At 38.6% G+C, this 14,614-nt stretch overlaps 1 long non-coding RNA gene across 1 annotated transcript; it reads right to left on the reverse strand.

Annotated features, from left to right (window-relative positions):
* Window positions 1-3,946: 3,946 nt before the first annotated feature.
* On the reverse strand, window positions 3,947-4,590 carry LOC120439244. The gene is made up of 3 exons (XR_005612492.1): window positions 4,491-4,590; window positions 4,199-4,234; window positions 3,947-4,002 (listed from the first exon to the last, which is right to left on the reverse strand). It is a non-coding gene; the product is annotated as an uncharacterized LOC120439244 (long non-coding RNA).
* Between the last annotated feature and the right edge of the window lie 10,024 nt (window positions 4,591-14,614).

Raw genomic sequence — 14,614 nt, forward strand, 5'->3', positions numbered from 1 at the left:
GTGCAGATCATACAGGAAGTAAAACAAGCAAAAAAAATGTTTATTAATTCATAAAACAGTTATTTAAAAAGAGTGAAAAGTAAAACAGGATTTTAGAAACGATAATTAATCCATTAATGAAAATGAAACTACTTCAATCCTTTTATGTTTTTTTCATAAAAAAGCGAATAAGTTTATTATCAGTTTTGTTTTCAATGCTTTGTAAAATTTAGATGAAATAAACTCAGTTTTGTCCTCCATTCAGTTGGTTTACAGACACAGATCTTCTTCTTGATCTGAAAGAATCAATAAAGGATTATTTGGTGGTTAAAGGTGATTTAGGATTAAATTTACTTCCTGTAAAACGTATTTGACTTAAATAACTTACATACTGTGGTTTATCACTGTAAGCTCTGTTATTTCTGTACATTTCTGTACCTCTTGGTTCAAAATCATAACCTGACTTATTAAACAGTGCAAACACAAAACAAAATAAATAATCTTTTTACTTTTTTTACTTTACTTACCTTCATCTCTCTTGGCTGTAGATCTAGTGTAGTAGACCTGTGTATACAACACACTGTCGTCTAAAAGAGGAAGGACAGATGATCAGGATAAAAAAGGCTTAAGAGGATTCAGTTGTTTTCATATTTATGTTGGTTTATCTTTTAGAATGTTATATCCCACTTTCCTCGTCACTCCTCCTAATTGGATATTTATCTCACAAAGCAATAAACAAACCTTTAAAAAAATAGGTAAACAGTGCTAATTATCATCAAGAGCACTATTTTGAAAAGCTGGAAGTCAAAGATCCAAATCAGCACCACCTTATGGAAAAACTAAAAAGCTGCTACTGCTGTCATCAGTGTATGGAATTCATTCCTCACTAAATTAAACTCAAGGTCTGAGTTTAGGGACCTCAGTGAGGTCAATGACTACCACCCCTCAAGGTCTGAGTTTAAATTGTTAATTTGTTATAACCTCTTATTGTCATCAGAAAGAGGCACTTTGCACTCACACTCATCATGATGAAGTTCTTTAAGAGGCTCGTCATGATGCACATTAAGACCCGGCTGCCACCCGCACTTGACCCACTGCAGTCCGTCTGTGCAGCAATGCACAGTTCGAACCACATGATCAAGTTTGCCGATGACACGACTGTGGCGGGTCTCATCAGCAAGAATGATGAGTCAGCATACAGAGAGGAGGTGCAACAGTTAACAGACTGGTGAAGAGTCAGCAACCTGTCTCTACACATGGACAAAAGAAAAGAGATGATTGTTGACTTCAGGAGAGCACGGAGAGGTTAATGTCCACTTAACATCGATGGATCCTCTGTGGAGGTCGTCAAGAGCACCAAATTCCTTGGTGTCCACCGGGTGGAGAACATCTCCTGGTCCCTCAACACCAGCCCCATAACAAAGAAGGCCTAACAGCATCTCTACTTCCTGCAGAAGCTGAGAAAAGCCCATCTACCACCATCCATTCTCACCACCTTTTACAGTGGGACTATCAAAAGCATCCTGAGCAGCTGCATCACTGTCTGCTATGGTAACTGGACCGCATCGGATCGCAATGCCCTACAATGGATAGTGTCATTGGAGCCTCTCTTCCCTAACACTCTTGCTGCATCTGCAAATCCACCAGCATTGTGGAGGAGCCCACACACCCCTCACACACATTCTTCACCCTGCTGTCTTCTGGCAAGATCCACCAGAGCATTCAGGCCCTCACTGCCAGACTGCGAAACAGTTTCTTCCCCTCAGAGACTGGACTGACACACATACAGGCACACCTTCATACATCAGGTTACTTTTTGCACAATGCTCAGTCTTTTGCACAACCCACTGTCATTGCTGCACTTTTCTATTGCACTGTTGTGTCTGTATCATTCTGTTCTCTTTGTGTTGCACTGTCGTTGTTTTGGGGGATTTTTGCAATTTTTTCACACTTGCACTTTATGTAGTCCTGTGTTAATTGTCTGTTATATGTCATACGTAGCACCATGATCTTGGAGGAACGTTGTCTCTCTTCATTGTGTACCGCACCACCGCACATGGTTGGAATGACAATACTTGAGCAATATGGTTGAAGTAGCTCTATATAGCAATGCTATCACTTTGACCTTCAGATCAATCTATTGACCTTGAAGTAAAGTCAGTGGTCAAATGTGACTTTATATTTGAAATCTTTCTTTTTTAGGCTTTTTGTCAATTTTCCACCTTGAAGACCTCAGTGGAAAACATGACTTCACTCTACACCCCAACAAAGTTTTATCACAATTCATTCAAAATTTCCAGCTGTCATGTTTACAGACAGGATGACACACAAAAACATCACCTCCATGGTGGAGGTAACAACAAAAAAAATAAAACCAAACACAAGGGCCTTGGAGAGGAGAAGTGTTTTGGCTGTGTTGAGATTCATCCTGATTGATCGTGTGGTTCATAGCAGAGCTCTGATTTGTGCTCTGAGTTATCAAACATTAGATTTAATAAGAAACACAGGATGTAATTCTACTGTGTTAAAGTGAGAGAGGAGAGATTTGAACCAATCTGACAAAGAATGAATCGGAAATTTTTAAAAATGTTCAAACTGTTGTAGTGTTGTAATGGTACATGTAGTGTTCAGGATACATCTGTGATTTTGAACAATTAGATCATATTCAATCTAATATCACACAGAAATGATCTCACCCTTTGACTGTTTGACGCGACACACGAGCAGAAGAAGAAGAAGAAGAAAAATCAGTAAAACTCCACAAATGAGTCCAACGATCAGAGGAGAGAGAAATGTCCCGGACACTGCTGTAATAAATAATACAATAATAAAATATTACGCTATGTATATATTTACAATTCCAATATTTCTAATAAGAAATGGAAAGATTACACGTTTTACACATGTGATGTTTTTCATTATTACTGATATATTTAAACTTTTATCTGAATTTCACTTCCTCTCTCATATAATTTTATATGAGTTTGTCATTTTTATTGAAAAACAGTTGAGAAAGAAGATTTTCTCTTCTTAACACTGAACCAAAAGGAACAGGATCTCCATCTGTCTCAGATTTCTAGAAAACTCACTGATTAAAAATACAAGAAAGAAAGAAAGAAAATCTCACAATTCTTATCAATGCTGACTGCCTCGCTGTACTCTGTGTAATAAACTGGGTTTCCTCTTCCTCCTCTGCACCTATAGAGTCCTTCCTGTGAGACTCTGATTTGTCCATCTGAAGGGAAAACTGCATCTTGTGTGGTCAGAGGTTCAGAGGAGTTCTCGTCTCTGTACCAGTAGTATTTCCATCCAGATGATGATGAGTTCACTGAGCAGGTCAGGGTCACACTGCCCCCTACTGGTATGATAGTTGTTCCTGCTGTCAGTGTGGCCCTGGGTTTATCTGCTGTTATGAAAAAGAAGGCAAAACAGATACAAACATTTTTTAAAAGTATGTGTTAATGTTATTAAACCTACTACTTGCAGGAAAATCTACAAAATACTACATCATATTTTTTACTGTTTGTTTTCCTCAGCATGGTGACACAGCTGCAGTAATTCAGGTAATAGATCTCTAAATAAAAACAGTATAACTGTTCGTCCAATCTCTGGCACACTAAATGTAAACTAATACAGTTCACTGCTGAAGGAAACACAATGATGAGTTAAGATAGTTTTTTCATAACATTAAAAAAGACCCATCTCCATGCCAAAGACAAAAAAAGAGATTTATGTTGTCAGTCACTGAGGACTTACCTAATACAGTTACAGAGACAGTATTACTGTTCTTTGTATCACGTGAGATCTTCATCTCAACAACGCACTGATATTCACCACTGTCACCTGTAGATGTAATGTTTGATCGGTGTTCTTTATAGTCGGTGTAGAGGATAAAGTCTCGACCATCCTTATTGAATTTGTATTTCCAGTCAGTGTCTTTTCCTTCATTCATGTCACATTTGAGGACAATGAACTCTCCAATGAAAAAACTGGACCAGTTGGGTTCAATAGTTAGCACAGCATCTAGAATCCAACACAACCACAAAGTTAACAATATGAAACACTTTTATTTAGTCAAGAAACAACATCATCTTCATAAAATTATAAATGCATTGAACAAAACCAGAAGGTGCTTAAAACTGATGCAGTAGGTTGAGATGAATCTTTACTAAATGAATAAAAAGAAATAAATAAAATAAAGTGAAAACTGTTCAGTCACCTTGAGCGTGTCCACTGCAGAGGAGCGTACAGAGCACTACAATAAAGACAGAAACTTCAGACATTAACAAACTAAACAATCCTTTGTTAGATAAACTAAACCAGCTCCACTCTGATCTGAGTCAGTGCACTAAAATCTAATCCAGTCTACAAACAACCATGTTGGTAACAAACATGAGAGTCCTCTGATCACATGACCTGAAATGGTACAAATGACTGATGCTCTGTTCTTCTTATCAAACGTGTTTATGGATCAGTATGAATCAAACAATAGAAGTCAGTGATGTACTCACAGAATAGGCCCAGCTCACAGAGCAAAGTGGCTCCCATCCTCACATCCAGCAGTGACACGTCTGAAAACTTCTACAACTTTCTGTAAAGACAGCGAGTGAAGCAGCAGCACAGCAGATACCAAAGAGCTGTAAAGACCACAAACACCTTTTTTTAACTTCTGCTTCCTTCCTTTTACACAGACATACCAACAAGATCTGACCACAACATACTGTCACATGTTTATTCTCTCATGTTGCTGCAGAGTGGGGTTGCCAACTGTCCAGTTTTATCCGGACATCCCGCATTAATAAGCAAAATGGTTCATCCCTTACTCTACCTTAAATGTCCCGTATATTGAGCATTACATGCAATGTCACATTCAGTGTATAATTACACTATACCGAGCTGGTTGTGCACTGGGCTTCTGGCACGACAGTGTCCCTTATTTGATAGTTCACGGCCCTACTGCAGAAACATGTTAGCCACATTTTTATGAAGAGATCACAAGTCAAAGTTGTAAGTGTGAAATCAGTCTAACAAGAACACAACTCTGCACCTTCACATAACATACATGACATACCTCATCTTGCCTTAAATGTCGGGGGCATTGGGTTTCAACAGGTTGACTCTTTGTTGCTTAATTAATTTGTGCAGTAATTAATAAGCAAAAGCCTCATTTTTATGCATCTACTAATAAAAGGGAGAACACATGAGTTTTAACGCCTTGAACACAAATCATTGTACACATGTAAAACTTTATTTACTTGTGGATCAAATCATACACATTTGTGACCCTTTTTATGACAAATTTCTCCATGTTACTCCACACACACTGCAGAGAGAGGGGCGGTCCCTGGCTTCCCCACAGCATTCAACCTGTAGCACGTCATGCATCATCCATCAGGCATAACCTTTTGCCTGTAACATTGTCAATTTTCTTAGTTTTATTTTTTACTTTTCACCCAAACTGTTAGTGATTTACAGCCAGATTCAGTAGCAATTTAAATGCATTTGAAATGATACTGACCTGATCTTTTTCTGATCACAAAATCAATCATTTAAATTGTTAAAATAATGTAATAATTTAATTGCCCATGAGCATACACAACATGGAAAAACCTACAGTTTTTACCTTCCTTTTTAACAAATGCTGTAATTGCAGCTGATGACTGGTGAGTTTGATGGTATTTTATGTTTTCCTGGATTAATATCAAATATAGGGAGAAGCAGCATCAACAATCACTTTTCTCATCTATTAGAAAATACCCCAACATGCAGATGTAAATGAATCTGTATTTTTATGATTTTATCAAAGGCTTGTGTGCATCAACCTTGACTTTCGTTTGCTATTCATTTCTTCTTTTGACATGCTCCCTGACCACAAACCTCATTTCCTGTGTGAGAACCTGAAACCAGAAACAAAGAAAATTTAGAGATGCTATACTTTGGACAAAGGTGACCCGTAAAGGGGTCCCAACTCTAAAACTGTATTCTTGGACTCTTAGATGAGCTTAACTCTGTGCATAATTCACAGAGGAGGATATTCGTTATTTTATAATAAACTCTGTTTCAACACTGTATAACTTCACTCATAGAAAGGCTGGACATTAAGTCTTTTTATTCCACTTTATGTAAAAACAAGGATCTCTTTGACACAACTGAAGTATTTCTTTAGTTTTATTTCAATAAGTTTTATTTGAAACTAAATGATTGTCAGCTAAAGATTGAACATTGTAGTTTGGTTTGATTTAAAAAATAATAATAATAAAACACACACAAAACATTTCCCTTGTGCCTCAAGAACCAGCCCACTGTGTGGTCACTGAGTGCTAAAGAACAGCTTACACCTTCATGAATAGAGCAATTACAGCTACTTTTAAAGTAGCAGAGATGAGCTGAGAGAGGGAGCAGGATCTGCCCTGATCAAGCTTGATCACTTCCTGTAGGTGAATTTAAGACCAAACCAGTGGAAGAGGAAAGATTTCCCACACCAGATGTGAACATTTACCATCACTGAGTATGACATCTGTTTATCAGTATCGGCGCAGAAACCGGCAGCATCGTCGCCGTCCTGCCTGCCTCTCAAGTTGAGGGTCACAGATGCCAACAGACTCAGTAAACTGATCTCCAAGGCCAGTAATGTTGTGAGGATGGACGTGGACTCCGCTAAGGTGGTGTCAGAGGATGCTGTGCTCAGTGGCGGTCCTAGCCTGTTTGCTACCCTGGGCGAACACTACCTCTGGTTTTAATTTTGCACTCCAGTATGAACACCCATCCCCCAACTCGAGGATCACCACAACATAACCTAATAGACCTGCACCTTAGTTCACAGATTCACTTTTTCTAGGGTTTATTTCTGGGGTTACCAAAACCCAGGTTTCAAATCATGAATACATAATGGGCTTGGATTTACAACATTATGAATGAAATGTGCTCTATTTGGAAGCAGCCAGGTCTCCTCCCCTTTCGACGGGTTGTGTGTGAGACTTTAAATCATCAAACTGTAAATAATAAATTTTAAATTGTTATTGATCCCTTTACCCCGAGTCCTAAAGTGTATATTTATTTTCTTACTCTTCTTATATTTATTGTTTGTTTACTTGCACTGCTGTAACTGGAGCCTCGTCGTCTCGTGTCTCTATATACTGGACTGTATGTAGCGGAGATGACAATAAAGTTTACTTTGACTTCAGCAGCGAGCATGCGCACCGAGGGCTCTCGCGCTCACTTTTCGCGTATAGAATTTCGAAAAAACATCGGTGCAAATTATAAGTCTGTATCATGATGTCTGGTGTTTTCGTGTTTGTTGGTTTGTTTTTATTTTGTTTTATTTTCCGAGTTGGTTATTTTTGCTGCTCCAGGCACCCAGAGAATCCCCGCGCCCCCCCCTCTCCTCCCTGTGCCGCAAGCAGCAGGCGCACCTCGCAAACGGAGGGCACCCTTACTCCCAGCAAATGGGCGATAGAAAGCCGATCGGTGCCTCACGACTTTCCCAAAATGCGCTGGCTGATGTCGGGCAGCATGAGTACGAGCAAATTTTTTATTTTTTTTGCCGATGCCCGTGATGCCGTCCCGGCAACAACCGCCCGTGTCGCCCGTATCAAAACCGCTACTGGCTGTGCTAGATAAAGACAATGCTGAACAATATGAGTAACAAGAGTGAATAGGAGGATGTTTATAATTGAGCTATTTTTATATATTAGTGCTTTTGTAAACTTTGTAATATATGTTATTATTTAATTTAGGTTAGTTTGTTACTGTTCTTATTGTCTTGGAGCAGCTGTAACTGCATAATATCCTTAGGTGTTAATAAAGTATTCTGATTCTGATTCTTGGGTAGAGTTTTGCACTGTACTGTCTCTGAAGATTCTCAGTTATCCAGATTACATTTTAATATTTTGCTGTCTGCAATTATACATTAAAGTTACACTCGTGCAAAATCATTAAGTGATTCAGAAACAGTTAACATGACATTATAGCATTAAAGCCTGCAAGTTGGTGTTACATGCTTATAAAATGTATATATGTATAGATGAGTCAGATAACACACATCAGTTAGTTAAACTGCAGGAATGTCTTAAAGACATAAAGACCTGGATGACCTCTAATTTTCTTCTTCAATATTCAGATAGAATAGAATTCAACTTTATTGTCATGTCACAGGTACAGGGCAACGAAATGCAGTTTGCATCCATCCAGAAAGTGCTTTAGCCATGATATAGATATATTACAATATATATTAGCAATAATATAGATGTGTAAGTATATTACAGAAATGGGTCTATTATGGTATGTTATAATGTACACGGTGTGAAGTATGTTATGAATATTCTATAACTATAAGTATTTACAGGCTGTAGTGAGTACAAGCTATGTACAGGCTATGGACAGGATATAAATATGAAATAAAAACTATACAGAAATATGAGATATACAGTTATACAGAAATGTGAACTATGCAAGTTATGAACAGTTGTAGGATTAAAAATTATATATATACAGAATGATATTTACACAGAACTATACAGTAGTGCAGTTAAGATAAGTGAGATATGTGGATAATTTCTACAGAGGCTATATAAAGTGCTAGTGGTTGTGAGTGGTGGTTCAGTCCATGTTATTATTGTGTGTTTGAGGGTACAGTTGTCCATTGTGTGTGTGTGTAGGTGGTTGTGGGTGTGTGTATGTTCAGTCCATGAGTTTAACGTGGGTCAGATGTCAGGAGGCAGAGTTCAGGAGTCTGACAGCTGTGGGGAAGAAGCTGTTCCGGTACCTGGTGGTCTTAGTCCGGAGGCTCCTGTAGCGCCTCCCAGAGGGCAGGAGGGTGAAGAGTCCATGTGATGGGTGACTGGGGTCTTTGATGATTTTCCCAGCCCTTTTCAGACACCGCTTCCTGTAGATGTCCTTTATGGCAGGAAGTGGTGCTCCGGCGATGCGCTGGGCAGTTTTCACGACCCTCTGCAACGCCTTCCGGTCCGAGGCAGAGCAGTTCCCGTACCAGACTGTTATACAGTTGGTCAGGATGCTCTCGATGGTGCAGCGATAGAAGTTCAGATAAAACTGAGGTTATTGTACTCGGCCCTGACAATCTTAGAAATATGGTACCTAACCAGATTCTTACTCTGGATGGCATTACCTTGGCCTCCAGTACTCTGTGAGGAACCTTGGAGTCATTTTTGACCAAGACATGTCCTTCAATGCACATATTAAAGAAATATGTAGGACTGCTTTCTTCCATTTAGGACCTTCATTGAGTTGTGTCTTTATGTATTATTGTAAACTCCAGGGTCTACCTTAAAATTCAAAGCACTTGTCTGTTGTTGTGATTTGGTGCTGTATAAATAAAACAGAATAGAATTGACTCATATTTATGCAATATAAAGTTGTGAAAGTAAAGTCATTTACAAAAAGGAAATCTTATTATTTAACAGATTTGTTTTGGACTTAAACTGCATGTTTCCAATGAAGATGAGCCAGAGTAGAAATCTGCTATCTGAGCATCTGAAGCACAACTGCTCACAATATCTTTGTCTGTCACTGTCACGGCCCGGTGGATTAGCAGGTACCTGATCAGCTGCATTGTTGCTTTCTCACTCTCGTCGGGGTGGAACTCATTGCAGGTTCACGCCGGCCAACGCACCCGTGAAGTAGAAACACCTGAGTCTCACTGACGCGGCCAGCATTTAAGCAGAGGGATGGCAGCCATTCATCGCTGGATTGTTGCGTGAGTCGCGTCAGTGTATCTCCCCTCTCGTAATATTAGACTCCTGTTGTATCTATGTTCTTGTTCTAACGTGTTGACTCTATGTTTAGATCCCTTGGACCCATCCCTGTTTCCCGGTGAAGATCCCCAGTTGTGGCACATGGTCGCCTGCTCACCCACTGAGCTAACCTGGTGCTCAGTTGATCTCACATTTCCCTTCAGTACACTTCATGAGTTCATGACAAACTGCCAGAACTTCTCGTCTTAAAGAGCTGGTCAAACTTACTGTCGATTATTTGACGAGGTGTAGTTGATATTTACTACCTGGCTTTTATTTACCTTCTTAACTTCTATGGAAGCAGCTAAGTGCACTAAGAACTTCACAAGAATGCAAAGTGTCCTGAGAAAACTTTCTTTTTCACAACGCTATGGTTAAAAAAAGCAGATTTCTTGAATAATAATTCAACTTTTGTTATAATTAGAAATGTCTTATATGAATGAGCTTGGAAAAATTGGGAGTGGTAGGAGCTGGACAAGCAGATCAGTTTCATTATTTTAAGTTCACTAGCTGGGCCCACGTCCTCATTTTAGGTTTGACAGTCTTTTAGTAGGTAAAGGTGAAAGATTGGACATGAATTGAGCTGCGGTTTAGGGAAGGCCTCGAAGGGGACTGGCGACGGCTCCCGGGTCTGGCAGATCCTCATGTACTAGATAGAAGTGAAGAAGTTAAAGAATTGAAAAGGGAGGAGGGGCACATAAACGAGAATGAACAGCTCCGATGTTCAGTGTTTAGCATGAGCAACTATGCAAACAGTCCTCCCAGCCCTCACAGACTACAATTTTTAGACGATCGAATTGGGAGATTATTAAAAGCTGATACCCATTTTATACATTTTCTAAGCATTGTCATATGACCCCAGCCACCCCAATCCTGATGATGAATAAGTAAATAAACATATTAATAACACCATTTGTTACTTGTATTATGTAGACATCTTAACAGTAGTTTTACTTATAATGTAAGGGTTTCATCATTTTAAAATGCAGTAAATGCCTGCTGTCAACCACCACTCACCTGCTCTCTGCACATCTCTGCAGTAACTTTAACAAACTTTAGAGAAAGCTAAGAGAGGCCAGGCTATCATTAGCATCCCAGTGGATTTTAATATAATGTAATGATTTTCAAATTTATATAAACAAATGGTTTATATGGTGCAGATCATCAGATAACACAATTAAAACAGCTGGATGCTTACAGGAAGTAAAACAAGCAAAAAAAATGTTGATTAATTCATAAAACAGTTATTTAAAAAGAGTGAAAAGTAAAACAGGATTTTAGAAATTATAATTAATCCATTAATGAAAATGAAACTACTTCAATCCTTTTATGTTTTTTTCATAAAAAAGCGAATAAGCTTATTATCAGTTTTGTTTTCAATGCTTTTTGAAATTCAGATGAAATAAACTCAGTTTTGTCCTCCATTCAGTTGGTTTACAGACACAGATCTTCTTCTTGATCTGAAAGAATCAATAAAGGATTATTTGGTGGTTAAAGGTGATTTAGGATTAAATTTACTTCCTGTAAAACGTATTTGACTTAAATAACTTACATACTGTGGTTTATCACTGTAAGCTCTGTTATTTCTGTACATTTTTGTACCTCTTGGTTCAAAATCATAACCTAACTTATTAAACAGTTTTCCTTGGTGTGTAAAAAAGTGCAAACACAAAACAAAATAAATAATTTTTTTTCTTTTTTACTTTACTTACCTTCATCTCCCTTGTGTTTAGATCTATTGTGGGAGACCTGTGCATACAACACACTGTCATCTGAAAGAGGATGGACAGATGATCAGGATAAAATAAAGTGAAGGGCTTTAATTTTCTTTATATTTACATCTTTCTGTCGGTCAGTGCCTGACTCACTTGAATTCACTGAAGGAGATGCTTTCTTTATAAAAGAAGAGATTTTATGACAAACTGCTGCTGTTCGCTCTCATCTCAGTGTCACATCAGCTCAAAACTCCTCCACCTCTGATCAGCAGGGTCAGTGACTCTGTACTCCTACATGGGATATTTCTGTACTGTCTCATGCATCACCACGCTTTAAGAACAGTGATGTCATGATGCTGTCAATGGTTTTAATTGTTTGGTGTCAGAGGTGGGAGGTCATGAAGTACAAATACTTTGTTACTGTATTTAAGTTGAATTTTCAGATATCTGTACTTTACTCTGTACAACTTTTTACTTTTGCTCCCTACATTTTTAGACAAATATAAGTATTTTCTACTCTTTACATTTTCAACGTAGACTCATTACTATAGGTTTCATGCTTTTCATGTAAGTTTTTATTTCCCAGCACTGAGTGCTTTTAAAATATCAAACCGAGTTCAGCTTAAATAAAGGGAACAATGATAAGTAAAAGACAGCTCTACTGATGTATTCACCACCTGTGCTGATCACATACAAAAGGGATGAAAGAGGCAAAAAGATAATTTAGGCATAATCTATTGCACTATGGCAGTTAATTTCAAAAGCAATGTTTCTATCAGCACAACAAACATTAACAAACACACAAACTGTTTGTGTGCAGTTTGTCACACAGTGTGTTGTAACTAAAGGTCCAGCTGATGTATTTAACAGGGAGAGAAAGGAAAAGAAAGCTAACTTCACTCAAAAGAAAGACAGGACAGGAGAGGAAGAAGAGAGGTTATATTTAAAGGTAAAGACTACTCAGTGGTGTTTGACAAACTGGAAATTAAAAGCTTGTAATTTGCTCATTTTTTAAAATCAGATATTGGATTCATACATGATGGGAAGTTGTGTTTTTTCATATTGTGAAACACTGCAAAGCAAACTGAGGTATTTACTAACTTTGTGTTATTCATAGGTTGCATGGAAATACTCTGCAGGTTAGTGCAGGATAAACAGGTCAGTTTGCTGCACTGTGATGGATTTAAAGTAAAGAACAGTGTGTTGGACTGGTGCACAGCAGCCATGGTGTCCAAGGTTAGAGTTAGGTTACGTGAACAGTAACAGAGAGTGATATGAATTAAAGCTGTTGATGTTTAGATTCAGCCACTGATTTCCACCTTTACACTAACTTTATAATCTCATTATAAGTGAGTATAAACAGTTTACTGTCAGTGTAGAGCAGGGGTCCCCAATCCCAGTCCACGAGGGCCGGTGTCCCTGCAGGTTTTAGATGTGTCCTTGATCCATCACAGCTGATTTAAATGGATAAATTACCTTCTCAACATGTCTTGAAGTTCTCCAGAGGCCTGGTAATGAACTAATCATGTGATTCAGGTGTGTTGACCCAAGGTGAGATCTAAAACCTCCAGGGACACTGGCCCTCGTGGACTGTTATTGGGGACCCCTGGTGTAGAGGATGGACATCAGGAAACAAAGCTTGTGAAACATCAGGTTTCATCCTGTTGAATTCAGGTGTGTAAATCCACAAAAACAGCAGGTCACCTGATCACATCCTGTACACTAAGAAAACCAGGTGAATCTCTCCTCCCCCAACCTGCTGAACACACTTTAACCCCGTACTGTACTCATTTCTCTGAGCACAGTCAGAAAAATACCAAATAAAAATTTCAAAGTAAAAAAAAAAACGTTTGTAGTTCCATTAACATTTTATTATTACATTAATATAGCACAAGGTTCAGTAAGCTTTGCACAAAAATAAATGGCAGAATTGTCCTCCAAAGAGCTACCTTTTACTTTCTTACTCTGAGTACATTTTAGAGCCTTTACTTTTTCACTTTTACTTGAGCAAAGCAGTTGAATCAGTACTTCAACTTTTACAACTTTTACCAACTTTTCTTTTGTAAGTATTTGAGACCTATGTTTTGAAAAAGTGTAAACGAGACAGCAAAAATAAAAAAATGACTTTTTTTTAAACTTTACTTACCTTTGTCTCTCTTGGCTGTAGTTCTATAGTAGACCTGTGTATACAACACACTGTCGTCTAAAAGAGGAAGGACAGATGATCAGGATAAAAAAGGCTTAAGAGGATTCAGTTGTTTTCATATTTATGTTGGTTTATCTTTTAGATTGTTATATCCCACTTTCCTCGTCACTCCTCCTAATTGGATATTTATCTCACAAAGCAATAAACAAACCTTTAAAAAAAATAGGTAAACAGTGCTAATTATCATCAAGAGCACTATTTTGAAAAGCTGGAAGTCAAAGATCCAAATCAGCACCACCTTATGGAAAAACTAAAAAGCTGCTACTGCTGTCATCAGTGTATGGAATTCATTCCTCACTAAATTAAACTCAAGGTCTGAGTTTAGGGACCTCAGTGAGGTCAATGACTACCACCCCTCAAGGTCTGAGTTTAAATTGTTAATTTGTTATAACCTCTTATTGTCATCAGAAAGAGGCACTTTGCACTCGAACTCATCATGATGAAGTTCTTTAAGAGGCTCGTCATGATGCACATTAAGACCCGGCTGCCACCCGCACTTGACCCACTGCAGTTCGTCTGTGCAGCAATGCACAGTTCGAACCACATCATCAAGTTTGCCAATGACACGACTGTGGTGGGTCTCATCAGCAAGAATGATGAGTCAGCATACAGAGAGGAGGTGCAACAGTTAACGGACTGGTGAAGAGTCAGCAACCTGTCTCTACACATGGACAAAAGAAAAGAGATGATTGTTGACTTCAGGAGAGCACGAAGAGGTTAATGTCCACTTAACATCGATGGATCCTCTGTGGAGGTCGTCAAGAGCACCAAATTCCTTGGTGTCCACTGGGTGGAGAACATCTCCTGGTCCCTCAACACCAGCCCCATAACAAAGAAGGCCTAACAGCATCTTTACTTCCTGCAGAAGCTGAGAAAAGCCCATCTACCACCATCCATTCTCACCACCTTTTACAGGGGGACTATCAAAAGCATCCTGAGCAGCTGCATCACTGTCTGCTATG

Source organism: Oreochromis aureus, linkage group 3 (assembly GCF_013358895.1).
Source record: "Oreochromis aureus strain Israel breed Guangdong linkage group 3, ZZ_aureus, whole genome shotgun sequence".
Lineage (NCBI taxonomy): Eukaryota > Metazoa > Chordata > Actinopteri > Cichliformes > Cichlidae > Oreochromis > Oreochromis aureus.